Source organism: Chionomys nivalis, chromosome 18 (genome assembly GCF_950005125.1).
Source record: "Chionomys nivalis chromosome 18, mChiNiv1.1, whole genome shotgun sequence".
Classification (NCBI taxonomy): domain Eukaryota; kingdom Metazoa; phylum Chordata; class Mammalia; order Rodentia; family Cricetidae; genus Chionomys; species Chionomys nivalis.
This window is the reverse complement of record NC_080103.1, coordinates 10,871,869-10,884,879: the sequence shown is the minus strand read 5'-3', so window position 1 is coordinate 10,884,879 and position 13,011 is coordinate 10,871,869. Positions and strand designations below refer to the sequence as shown.

The window sequence follows — 13,011 nt, the reverse complement described above, 5'->3', positions numbered from 1 at the left end:
GGTGCTGGCCAGCGAGGGAAAGAAGAGGGCAGGAAGAAGAAGGCGTCTTTCACTGGCCGACGCTTGGGATCATGGGTCCCGGGCCCGGACTCGGGACCATACCCTCAACTTTTCACTCTTAAGACTCTTTTTAGCCAAATGAGCTGTCACAGTCCTGCACACCCACAACTCACAGGTGTGGATCAATATCAGCAATTTCCAGGCAATTTGGAATACACAATGATTTTCCAGCCATGGTCTACACAGGCAGATGGCACCTTGGATGTGGATACGGACGTCATTGCCTGCTCCTTGTATTCCCACTAGTCTACAGAAAATTAGACATATTGCATCCCTGAGGTCATATATTTCCCTACCATTAAAATGTGGTACACACACTGTACAACATGTTCATGACATCATCATGAAGAGCAAACTGAAGGGAAACACAATTAACTGTAGCCGGAAGCTTTTCTGTGTTCTGCCCGGTCCATGACTGCTTATAAAGTATACTCAGAGGCTTAATATTAATTACTATTATTCGGCCAATGACTTGCTAGTTCTTACTTTAACCCATTTCTATTAATTAGCCTAAAAACAGACAGGAGGACCAATGGAGCCAAATGAAGACCCAGATATTAAGCCACACAACTTTAAACACCTTATTTTTGACAAAGAACAAAATATATCAAATAGAAAAAAGGCATATTTAACAAATGGTGCTTATAACTGGATATCAACATGTAGAAGAATAAAATAGAACCATATTTATGACCATGCACAAAACTCAAGTCCAAATGGATCAAAGACGTCAACATAATGCCAGACACACTGAACCTGATAGAAGAGAATGTGGGAAGTTCATTTGAATGCATTGACACAGGAGATCACCTTCTGAATATAGGCCCAGCAGCACAGACACCGAGGAAACCAATTAATAAATGGGACCTCCTGAAACTGAAAAGCTCCTGTAAAGCAAAGGACATGGTCCACAAGACAAAATGACATCCTATAGAATGGGAAAAGATCATCACCAACCCCACATCAGACAGATGTCTGACCTCCAAAATATACAAAGAACTCAAGAAATCGGTCGTCAAAAGAACAAATGATCCAATAATGATCTATTCTGGAGAGGTTGTGGGGTAAAGGAAACACCCCTGCATTGCTGGTGGGAGTGCAAGCTGGTACAGCCCTTTTGGAGGAAACGACCTTCCCCAAGACCCAGCAATAAAACTTTTGTATATATATCCAAAGGAAGCTCAATCGTGCCACAAGGACATGTGCTCAACCATGTTCATAGCAGCTTTGTTTGTCATAGCCAGAACCTGGAAACAACCTAAATGCCCCTCGACCAAAGAATGAAAAAGGAAAATGTGGTACATTTACACAATGGAGTACTATACAGCAGGAAAAATAATGACAGCTTGAAATTTGCAGGCAAATTGATGGAACTAGAAAACATCATTTTTGAGTGAGGTAACCCAGATCCAGAAAGACAATTATCACACGTCCTCAATCATAAGTGGGTTTGAAACATAAACCAAAGAAAACCAGGCTAGAAATCACAACCCCATAGAACCTAGACAACAATGAGGACTTTAAGAGAGACATACGTAGATCTAATCTACACGGGAAGTAGAAATAGACAAGATCTCCAGAATAAATTGGGCGCATGGGGACCATGAGAGAGGGTTGAAGGGAGCTGACCAGAGAATAATGTATAGCTCAATAAAATAAAATAAAATAAAATAAAAAACCTGTTAAAGTGGGTTCCGTTGTGTGGCTTGTGATCCTGTCTTGCACCCAATAACTTCTCCTTTGTGGTGTGTATGTTCATCATTGGATGAGTATTTCAGCTGAATCATTTTATCCTTCTTTGCACCTGAAGCAACAGATAAATTCTTGTTTCAAAAACATTCTGAAAAGGTTTTGCGACCCAATAAACCTCTCTACCAATGCAATAATCCAAATCAGACCAAATTAAACTGAATCAGAAAAGGCCCCTGTTTTTGAATGAGGAGATGAGGATATAAGAGAGAGAAACCACAAGTTTGTCCCTGGGGGGAGTGGCAGTTTAAACACCCTGTGGGAGTGGTCTTGAGAATCTCTGAGGAGGGATCACCCTTTGGCAGGCTTTCTCTGAGGTGAATTCTGGACAGAGGCAAATACCAGAAGAGGGGATTTGAGGTAGAACTTTCCACTCAAACATTCCAGACTTTTTGTGTATATGGATGCCAGGGGCTGAGGTGTGGCCTCAACCCAAACAGAAGAGAAATTGTCGTGTATGATGCAATGATAAACGATACGATCATTTGAAAACCTTAAATTGCTGTATTATGTCTGCACGTGGGCTAAAGAGGTTTTAAGGGGGTCAGGCACGGTGGCACAAAGCTCTTATTGCCATCACTATGTAGACAGACCCTGTCTGGGATAGGGGTTGGGTCTGGTGGGGGGAATGCAGAGAGGCAGAGAAGGACAGAGAGGGAGAGATTTTAAAGGGACAGAGAGATGGCTTGCAGGCAAGGGCTTGCTGTCAGGATTGACCATCCAAGAGATTGATCCACAGAACAGGCACAGCAGAAAGAGATCCGACTGCTGCAAACTGTCTGCTGGCGTCCACACACGATCAGGGCACACACACACCTGCCCATCCCCCACAAACACAACACAGAAAAAAGCACTTACATATTTTGTGTATGTGTGTTTGTGCTGTTTGTATGTGTGCACGGCACACATGCAGGAGCCTAGGAGGCCGAGAGAGAGAAGAGTAGATCCCTGGACCAGGAGCACAGACTCGGGTCATACCGGATACCATGTCCCGACTTAGTGTCAGTTTCATGGTGTTTCTGTAGAAGAGAACAGAGAAATCCATACATCAAAAGCCTTGTAAAATGCAGTGGTGGAGACACCTCTGCTGTAGGGCTGGCTCTCTGACTTCCTGACTTCTCTGACTTCCTATTGGCAGAAGATAGGAGTCTGCCTGTACACAAACCAGCGACAAGGCTGTTAGTACACGACTGTGAACAGCCATTGGCTATTTGTGGGTTAGAGAAAATTCAAGATGATTTGTCTCTGGTCCTGCAACACTCCATCCAGCTCTCCGCAAGGAAGAAAATCCACCAAGCTCTCCTCTGCTCTGCAAACACCGGGAGCTGCTCTCAAGCCTTGGGATGGCAACAACACTCCCCTCTCCGCTTCCTCCACTCCTTCACCTACAGCAGCAGAGGAGCTGGCGGCAGCCTCACACTAGGGCCTCACTCACAGCCTCACTGATGTCCCTCGCATCACTGAGGAAATTTTACATCAAATAGGAAAGAACGTCTAAATTCATCCTTTCCGTCTGCAGCAGGCAGTCAGCAAACAGAGTTTCCCTTTTTCATATCTGTATGCTAACAAAAGTATTAAAGTATCTTACAATAGAACAGTTTTTAAAAGTCAACTTCTATACCAAGTTTCTGTGAATTCTCCTCCCAGCAAGCCTGTGAGGGGAGGGGTAGAGAGGAAAGGGAACAGGGAGAGGGAGCCATGGTGCAGATATGAAGGTCAGAGGACAGTATTCAGAGTTGAAGGAGCTGGGCTTCATAGGCTTGCTGGAGAGTCTTTTCATCCAGCTTTAAAAAATAAGGCCCACTGCCTTTTCCATTTTGTTTTGTTCTGTTTTTGACAGGGTCCCAGGCTGATGTAACTGGAATTCCTGGTCCTCTTGCCTAGGAGCCTCTGTAGAATTACAGACTATAGCCGACAATCCAGCCTAAGTTTTATTCATGGCTACTAACATGAGTTATTGTGCTTTCGTGGCTTTTCCCAAGATTTATAGTTTTCAGTTCTTGGAAATCTGTCCACTTTGGTGTGGTCGTCCCTCCCTCATTTGGTGTCCTCTCTGGTCTGAGTTTTATTTCGTGTTCTGTTGCTGTAAGAGACGTCATGACCTCAGCAACTCTTAGAAAGGAAAACATTTAACTAGGTCTGGCTTACAGTTACAGAGGTCCATTATCTTTCTTTTCTTTTGTTTTTTGATTTAAATAGTTTTATTTTTCTATATGTACAGCCAATTGAACCTACTTAAGTATCTTCACCAGCAGCTTGGGCGTCCCCGCCCTTTGTGTTTCTGGTGGAAATTACTTGGGCTCTGTGCTCTGAAACCAGCTTGATGAGCCCTTTACTAAGAGCTCCTGAAGGGCTGCCCTGGCCAGGGATCCCTGAACCTTCAGTCTCTCAGGGACCACAGCTGGAGTAAAAAGCTTACAGTTAGGGACTTCCTTACAGAGTTTGTCATATGGAGCCTTGTCAAACAGGACTAGATGGTTGAGTTTGCCCTGAACTTTGCTTCTGGACCACTCCTTCCCTTTGGCCTTGCCACCAGAGTTCTTTACTGGGCCTGTGTCCTTTTGGGCCGAATCTCGGTCTTCTTTCTTCTTGTTGTCGCCCCTGGGCGGCGTGACAGAGCTCGGAGAGTGGGAAGGACACTGCCGCCTCCCTAAGATGTCGGGAAAAAGTCAGAGGTAGGCAAGAGAAATATATAGCTCACCAGACTTATTTTGTCATCCCACAAAGAAACAAAGAACACTTTTCATTTTGCTCTTCATACACACTCTGCTTTTTACCTGGTATTCTTTAAGAAAATTGATATTGGAAGAATATATTTAACAAAAGTATAGAAGAAAACTTTCCCAGCCTGAAGAAGGATATTTCTATGAAGGTATAAGAAGCTTACAGAACACCAAATAGACTGGATCAAAAAAAAAATCTCCTTGCCATATAATAATCAAAGCACAAAACATACAGAATAAGGAAGGAATATTAAGAGCTGCAAAGGAAAACGGTCAAGTAACATATAAAGGTAACCCTATCAGAATTAAACCTGACTTCTCAATGGAAACCATGAAAGTCAGAAGGTCTTGGATAGATGTGCTGCAGACACAAATAGACCATGGATGCTAGTCCAGACTACTAAACCCAGCAAAGCTTTCTTTCACCATCGATGGAGAAAACAAGATATTCCATGACAAAAACAGATTTAAGCAATATGTATCCATAAACCCAGCCCTACAGAAGGGCTAGAAAGTACTAGAAGGAAAACCTCAACCCAAGGAAGCCAAAAATACCCACAATCGCACAGACATCTGATAACCCTCCACCAACACCACTTAAAGAAGGGAAACACACAAATACTACCACCAAAAAAAAAAAAAAACCAGAGTTAACAACCACTGGTCATTAATATTGCTTTATATCATTGGACTCAATTCACCTATAAAAAGGCACAGGTTAAGAGAATGGATACGAAAAGAGGATGCAACATTCTGCTGTTTATAAGAAAGACACCTTAAACTCAAAGACAGACACTACCTCAGAGTAAAGACCTGGGAAAAGGTTTTCCTATCAAAAGGAACTAAGAAACGAGCGGGTGTGGCTATCCTAATACCAAACAAAATTGATTTCACACTAAAATCAATCAGAAGAGATGGAGAAGGACATTTATACTCATAACAGGAACAATTCATCAAGGTGAAGTCTCAATCCTGAATATCTATGCCCCTAATATAAAAGCACCCACATACATAAAAGAAACATTACTAGAACTCAAAGCATATATGAAACCCCACACTCTAGTAGTTGGAGATTTCAACACTCCTCTCTCACTAATGGACAGGTCAACCAGACAGAAACTTAACAGAGAAATAAGAGAACTAATAGATGGAATGAATCAAATGGACTTTAACAGACAGCTATAGAACAGTCCACACAAAGAGGAAAGAATATACTGTCTTGGCCGGGCGGTGGTGGCGCACGCCTTTAATCCCAGCACTTGGGAGGCAGAGGCAGGCGGATCTCTGTGAGTTCGAGACCAGCCTGGTCTACAAGAGTTAGTTCCAGGACAGGCTCCAAAACCACAGAGAAACCCTGTCTCGAAAAACCAAAAAAAAAAAAAAAAAAAAAAAAAAAAAAAAAAAAAAAAAAAAAAAAAAAGAATATACTGTCTTCTCAGTACCTCCTGAAACCTTCTCAAAAATTGATCACATACTCAGTAACAAAGCAAACATCCACAGATACAAAAATATTGAAGTAAACCACCTGTGTCTTATCGGATCACCATGGAGTAATGTTAAAATTTAACAACAATATAACCCCCAGAAAGCCTACAAACTCATGGAAACTGAACAGTCAACTACTGAACCACCCCTGGGTCAAGGAAGAAATAAGAAAGAAGTTAAAGTCTTTCTTGAATTCAACGAAAATGAAGACACAATATACCCAAACCTATGGGGCTTTATGAAAGCAGTGCTAAGAGGAAAGTTCATAGCACTGAGTGTCCACATAAAGAAAACAGAGTTAATAGCATTACAGACTTAAGAGCATACCTGAGCGATCTAGAATAAAAAGAAGCAGACTTACCCAGGAGGACTAGAAGACTGGAAATATTCAAACTGAGGGCTGATATCAACTAAATAGAAACACACACACACACACACAAAACAATCAGTGAAATACAGAGCTGGTTCTTTGAGAAAATCAACAAAACTGACAAACCCCTATCCAAACTAATCAAAAGGCAGAGAGAGAACACTCAAAAAACAAGATCAGAAATGCAAAGGGGGACATAACAACAGACACTGAGGAAATTCAGAGAATCATTAGGTCTTACTACAAAAGCCTGTATGCCACAAAATTGGAAAATGTAAAGAAATGAAGATTTTTTAGATAAATACCACACACCAAAAGTAAATCAAGGCAAGCTAAACAATTTCAATAGACCTATAAGTCTTGAGGAAATACAAGTCATCAAAAACCTCCCAACCAAAAAAAAAAGCCAAGGGCCAGATGGTTTTAATCCAGAATTCTACCAGAACTTCCAGCGAGAGCTAATACCTATATTCCTTAATGTGTTCAACATAATAGAAACAGAAGAGCCATTGCCCAACTGTTTTTATGAAGCTACAGTTACCATGATACCTAAACCACACAAAGGCTCAACCAAGAAAGATAATTACAGACCAATCTCACTCATGAACATCGATGCAAAAATTCTCAATATAATACTGGAAAACCGAGTCCAAGAACATATAAAAAAATCATCCCTTATGATCAAGTATACTTCATCCCAGAGATGCAGGGCCGGTTCAACATACGAAAATCTATCAATGTAATCCATCATATAAATAAACTGAAAGAAAAAACCGTATGATCATTTCATTAGATGGTAAAAAGTATTTGACAAAATTCAACACCCATTTTTGATAAAGGTCTTGGAGAGATTAGGGATGCAAGGAACATATAATATAATAGTAAATATAATAAATATAATATACAGCAAGCCAACAGCTAACATCAAATTAAATGGAGAAAAATTAAGTCAGGAACAAGACAAGGCTGTCCACTCTCTCTATATCTTTTCAACACAGTGCTTGAAGTCTAGCAATAGCTATAAGACAACATAAGGAGATCAAGGGGATTCAAATAGGAAAGAAAGAAGTCAAACTTGCATTATTTACAGATGATATGATAGTGTATATAAGTGACCCCAAAAACTCTGCCAGAGAACTCCTACAGTTCATAAATGCCTTCAGTGATGTGGCAGAATACAAGATCACCTCAAAAAAAATCAATAGCTCTCCTATACACAAATGATAAAGAAGCAGAGAGGGAAATCAGAGAAACATCACCTTTCACGATAGCCACAAATAGCATAAAGTATCTTGGGGTAACACTAACCAAAAGAGTGAAAGATCTACTTGACAGGGACTTTAAGTCTTTGAAGAAAGAAATTGAAGAGGACACCAGAAAATGGACTGATCTCCCATGCTCTTGGACTGGGAGGATCAGCATAGTAAAAATGGCAGTTCTACCAAAAGCAATCTATAGATTCAATGCAATCCCCATCACAATCCCAACACAATTCTTCACAGACCTTGAGAGAACAATAATAAACTTATATGGAAAAACGAAAAACACAGGCTTGCCAAAACAATTCTATACAATAAAGGAACTTCCGGTGGCATGACCATCCCTGACATCAAACTCTGTTACAGAGCTACACTAATGAAAACAGCTTGGTATTGGCATAAAAACAGAGACATTGACCAATGAAATCGAATCACAGACCCCGATATTAATCCACAAACCTATGAACATCTGATTTTTGACAAAGAAGCTAAAATTATACAATGGAAGAAAGAAAGCATCTTTAACAAGTGGTGCTGGCATAACTGGATGTCAACCTGTAGAAGAATGAAAATAGATCCATACCTATCCCCATGCACAAAACTCAAGTCCAAATGGATTAGAGACCACACTGAAACCGATACAAGAGGAAATGGGAAGTAGCCTGCAATATATGGGCACAGGAGACCACTTCCAACGTATAACTCCAGTAGCACAGTCAATAAGAGCAACAATGAATAAATGGGACCTCCTGAAACTGAGAAGCTTCTGTGAAGCAAAGGACACTGTCATTAAGACAAAAAGGCAACCTATGGGATGGGAGAAGATCTTCACCAACCCCACATCAGACAAGGGTCTGATTTCCAAAATATATAAAGAACTCAAGAAACTAGATATTAAAATTCTAATTAACCCAAATAAAAAATGGGATACTGAGCTGAACAAAGAATTCTCAACAGAAGAATTTCAAATGGCCAAAAGATACTTAAGGACATGTTCAACTTACTTAGCTATCAGGGAAATGCAAATCAAGACAACTTACACCTGTCAGAATGGCTAAAATTAAAACCACCAATGATAGCCTATGCTGTTGAGGATGTGGAGTAAGGGGAACACTCATCCATTGCTGGTAGGAATGCAAACTTGTGCAAACACTTTGGAAATCAATGTAGCAGATTCTCAGAAAGTTGGGAGTCAATCACCTCAGGATCCAGCAATACCACTCTTGGGAATATACTCAAGAATGCCCAATCATACTACAAAAGAATCTGTTCTTATTTGTAATAGCCAGAGCCTGGAAACAACCTAGATGCCCCTCAATGGAAGAATGGATTCAGAAAGTGTGGCACATATACACATTACAGTACTACTAGTGGTTAAAAAAAAAAAAGACATCTTGAATTTTGCATGCAAATGGATGGAAATAGAAAACACTATCCTGATTGAGATAACCCAGTCCCCAAAATATGAATATGGTATGTAGTCACTCATTAGTGGATTCTAGCCATAAACAAAGGACATTGAGCCAATAGTTCATGATCCTAGAGAAGCTAAATAATAAGGTGAACCCACAAAAAACATATATAGATCCTCCTGGAAAATGGAAGCAGACAGGAATGCCAGGCAAAAATTGGGAGCATGGGGGTATGAGTGGGGTGGGGGGAAGGAGAGAGGGTTAGAGAGAAGGGAGAAGGTGAGGGTTGGGGAGAGCTTGGGAGAGTGGGATGGTTGAGATGGAGGAAGGACATATATGGGAGCAGAGAAGGGGATATTTTAATTGAGGAAGCCAGTTTGGGTTTGGCAAGAGGCTTGGCTCTTGAGGGTTTCCCAGGAGTCCACACGGATGACCCCAGCTAAGAGCCTGGGCAGTGGAGGAGAGGGTGCCTGAACTGGCTTTGTCCTGTAGTAGACTGATGACTATCTTACTATCACCATACAACTTTCGTCCAGAGACAGATGGAGATAGAGACAAAGACCTGGTCTCTGTGGTGCACAGCCCCCAATCCCACCCCCAGGCCGCCTCCCCCCCCCCGGGGGTCCCTCTCCACTCAGTGTCAAGTTCGTCCATCTCCTTCCCTTCCTGACTCCCTGAGCACGGGAACCTCACTTGCCGCCTTCCCCACTGGTGTCTCGCTGAGGCTCCAGCACACACCTGGGGCGACCACCCCTCGCGCGTGTGTGCTCGGGGTCTGTAAAAAACCAAACCCTAACGCTTACTTGGGCTCCTTTGCAGAGTCCTGTTGGTCGCCCGGAACCCGACTCCGCCAGCGTGGAGTCCTAGAAGGCCCCGACCCCCGGTGGCGTAGGGGTCAAAGTGTCCTGGAGGCGCCGGGTTCATAAAGGTCGCGCGAGATCTGGAAGCGGCCATGGGGCCGGCAGGGAGCCCTGCAGGTTGCCTTCGAGGTCTCCTGTTCCGGATGCTCGGCTGCGACAAAGTGGACATCACAGGTGTGACTGCCATGGTGATGTCTGGCTCATCAAGTGGATGAGATTTCATCTTTTTAACGACTCTGTGGCGCAATCGGTTAGTGTGTTATGCTATTAATCGAGAGGTCGAGCCCTCCCAGACACCACAATTTTTAGACTTTTAACAAACAGCTTTCTAAATTTACAGTCCTTGTGTGATGACTAGGCAAATGGAAATTCTCCTACTTACTTCTCTGAAATACTGGAAGCCTAGTAAATAAAAAAATAAGAAAAAAACCCTATGGACTTTAAGGTACCTAAGGTCTCACCTTTTGGTCACATCGTGTCTATTTATGGCCTCTCCTGTGGCAGGAAAAACAATAAAGGCAATTTTTATTTTGGAGGTTAGTGTGGGAATGGTGACAACCCCCACCTTCTGTCTTTGGCTTATTTGGGGATGAAAAGAATGGGAATCCCTTTTTTTTTTCTTTTTTTTTTCGAGACAAACAAAAGAAACTAGCTCTAGTAGACCAGGCTGGCCTTGAACTCACAGAGATCCGCCTGCCACTACCTTCCGAGTGCTGGAATTAAAGGCGTGCGCCACCACCACCCGGCAGGAATCCTTTGTTAATAAAAGAAAATTATGAAAAACAAGTCACTAAAGCACAGGAAACGGACCAGATATTAATAAAACGGGTCAACTTTACACCACCGGCTAAAGATACGCATATAACAAGGGAAACGACAACGTAATTCGTAATCAAAAACCCTAGAACCGATTTATTTCAAAAACCATGTGTTGTGGAAACAACAAAATAAACCAGAGAAACGGGCAGCCAAGCCGTGTTTAGTAAGAGTCCAGGGACTGGCAGTGACGGTTTTGGACACTGTAGGCAGCAGCATTGTGGAAGGCTTTGGACAACTGGTTTGCTCCCCAGCTTTTTGGGAGGACCCCAGAGCAGCTCTTCACCTCCCCACCTGCCACAGCCAATGCAGAGAAGAGGGCGATGGAGGGCTATCAGGTGCTGGAGGGAAATACTGCACCTGCAAGAGTGGCATCGCCCCACCGACTTCACAGTGGTGACTGCCCTCACCACCCAAACAAGGCACAGACGCGAGCAATTGGCAACGTTATAAGCGCAGCAGCTTTGGAGAAATCCCTTCTGCAGGACAGGCCAGTTGAAGGAAGCCTCGGAAACCGGTCCGCACCAGGCTGAGCTTTACTGACACTTGGGTGAGCACCCACTTTAGGGCTCATTGTTTGGCATGTCGTACTCTGTGTTGTGGTCTGAGCAACCACGGTTCGAATCCAAGTCACGGCAATTATCATCCTGCCCATCAGGTCTGACTGCTGCTTTCTTGCTCCCATGCACCCAAGCCTAGCTAATGTCTTGACACAGACTCCAGTCTCCCGAGTTCAAGTCCCGCGGACAGGGAGGAACTCAAACACTATTAGTACAGTTTGCTGCTTGGAGTCTTCACTGTCAATCACGTTGTCTCAGGTGGAATCACAAAATCGCCTTCACTGTCAATCATCCTAGGTCCAGGGCATAGTAAGCACCATCTTTGAGCAACATCTCTACCCCTGGTTTTGGTCGTGTCAGCATGATGCAGGGTCTGAATGTTCCTCTCTGAATGTCTTAGTAATAACACATTAGTGGGAAAGCTTGTTTTATACGCCCTGCCCTCCCTTTATGTGTCCTCCCCCCCCCCCTTATTCCTAGTGATGGCTCCTAGTAATGGAGTCTCAGCTGGCCGTCTCCTTCACCAGGCAAGGATTCCAGTGGTAGGACTGGGCTGCATTCAATTCAGATGTTGGTCAAGGGTGCCCCATAGAAATCTCCAAACCACCCAGGCTGCTGCTAAGACACAGGGCTGCTCTCCAGAAATTGCGAACAGGACCCATTGCTGAGGTAACATCCACACATGGAACATGGGGAAGTCATCTGGGTCATACAGGAAGCCTGCATCCCTACCTTCTAGTCTCTTGGGTGAGAGAAGGTACTCTGTGGGCTATCGAAAGAGAAAAGCAGATGCCAACCATTCTAGTCACAAAACCCTTGATCTACAAAATGTCCTGCCTACAAAATATGAAGGACAATGGTGGCACAGAACTTATGGGAATAGCAAACCAGTGTCTGAGTTGACTTAACGCCCACTCCACTAGTAGGAACACACACCCAACACTTGCTTGTGTAGCCAAGAACGGAGTAGATAGATAGATAGATAGATAGATAGATAGATAGATAGTAAGATAGATGATAGACACACAGATGGATAGACAGATAGATTGTAGATAGATAAATAGATGGTACATAGCCCAGTAGTAGGCAGCCCAGAGACCTAGGGAATACCAAATACTACTGGTTTATAAAAAAATATATTTTTCCGTAGGTCTCTGCATATATACTACTGGGCTATCAATATCTACCTATCTATCTATCTATCTATCTATCCATCCATCTATCTATCTATTATCTATCTATCCATCTATCTATTATCAGTCTATCTACCTATCTATCTACCATCTCTCTCCTTTTTTATATTCTTGCACAGAAACACTCTCCACAGGAGGTATGTGGCCCCTGTTACAGGCTCCTTTTACTCCAGCTAGTCATAAGTCTCCTCATAATATTGCTTACTTAGACTATCAAGAGGGATTCCTTACCCCACCTCTCTACCCACAATAGAGTCTTCTCAAATTCTGCATTGGATTACACAGTCCTAACCTGCATTGTCAACCTAGGGGAGAGATGAGGAAATCCATTCCAATCACACAGTCAGTGATGCTGGGGCTGCGTCCGGAACCTATGTGAGCCCTGCATGGATGTGTGGCAGCCTAAGACAATTAGCATGCCTGCTTCATGGACCCATCCCTACAGGTCTCAAGAAACTTCTGTCTTTGGTTGGAGCTGATCCAGTATACTAATAGAGCATATAGGACTGGGAGGACAAAGTCAT

At 42.9% G+C, this 13,011-nt stretch overlaps 1 pseudogene; it reads right to left on the bottom strand.

Annotated features, from left to right (window-relative positions):
* Positions 1 to 4,044: 4,044 nt before the first annotated feature.
* Positions 4,045 to 10,012, bottom strand: LOC130889978 (40S ribosomal protein S25-like; annotated as a pseudogene).
* Positions 10,013 to 13,011: the final 2,999 nt, after the last annotated feature.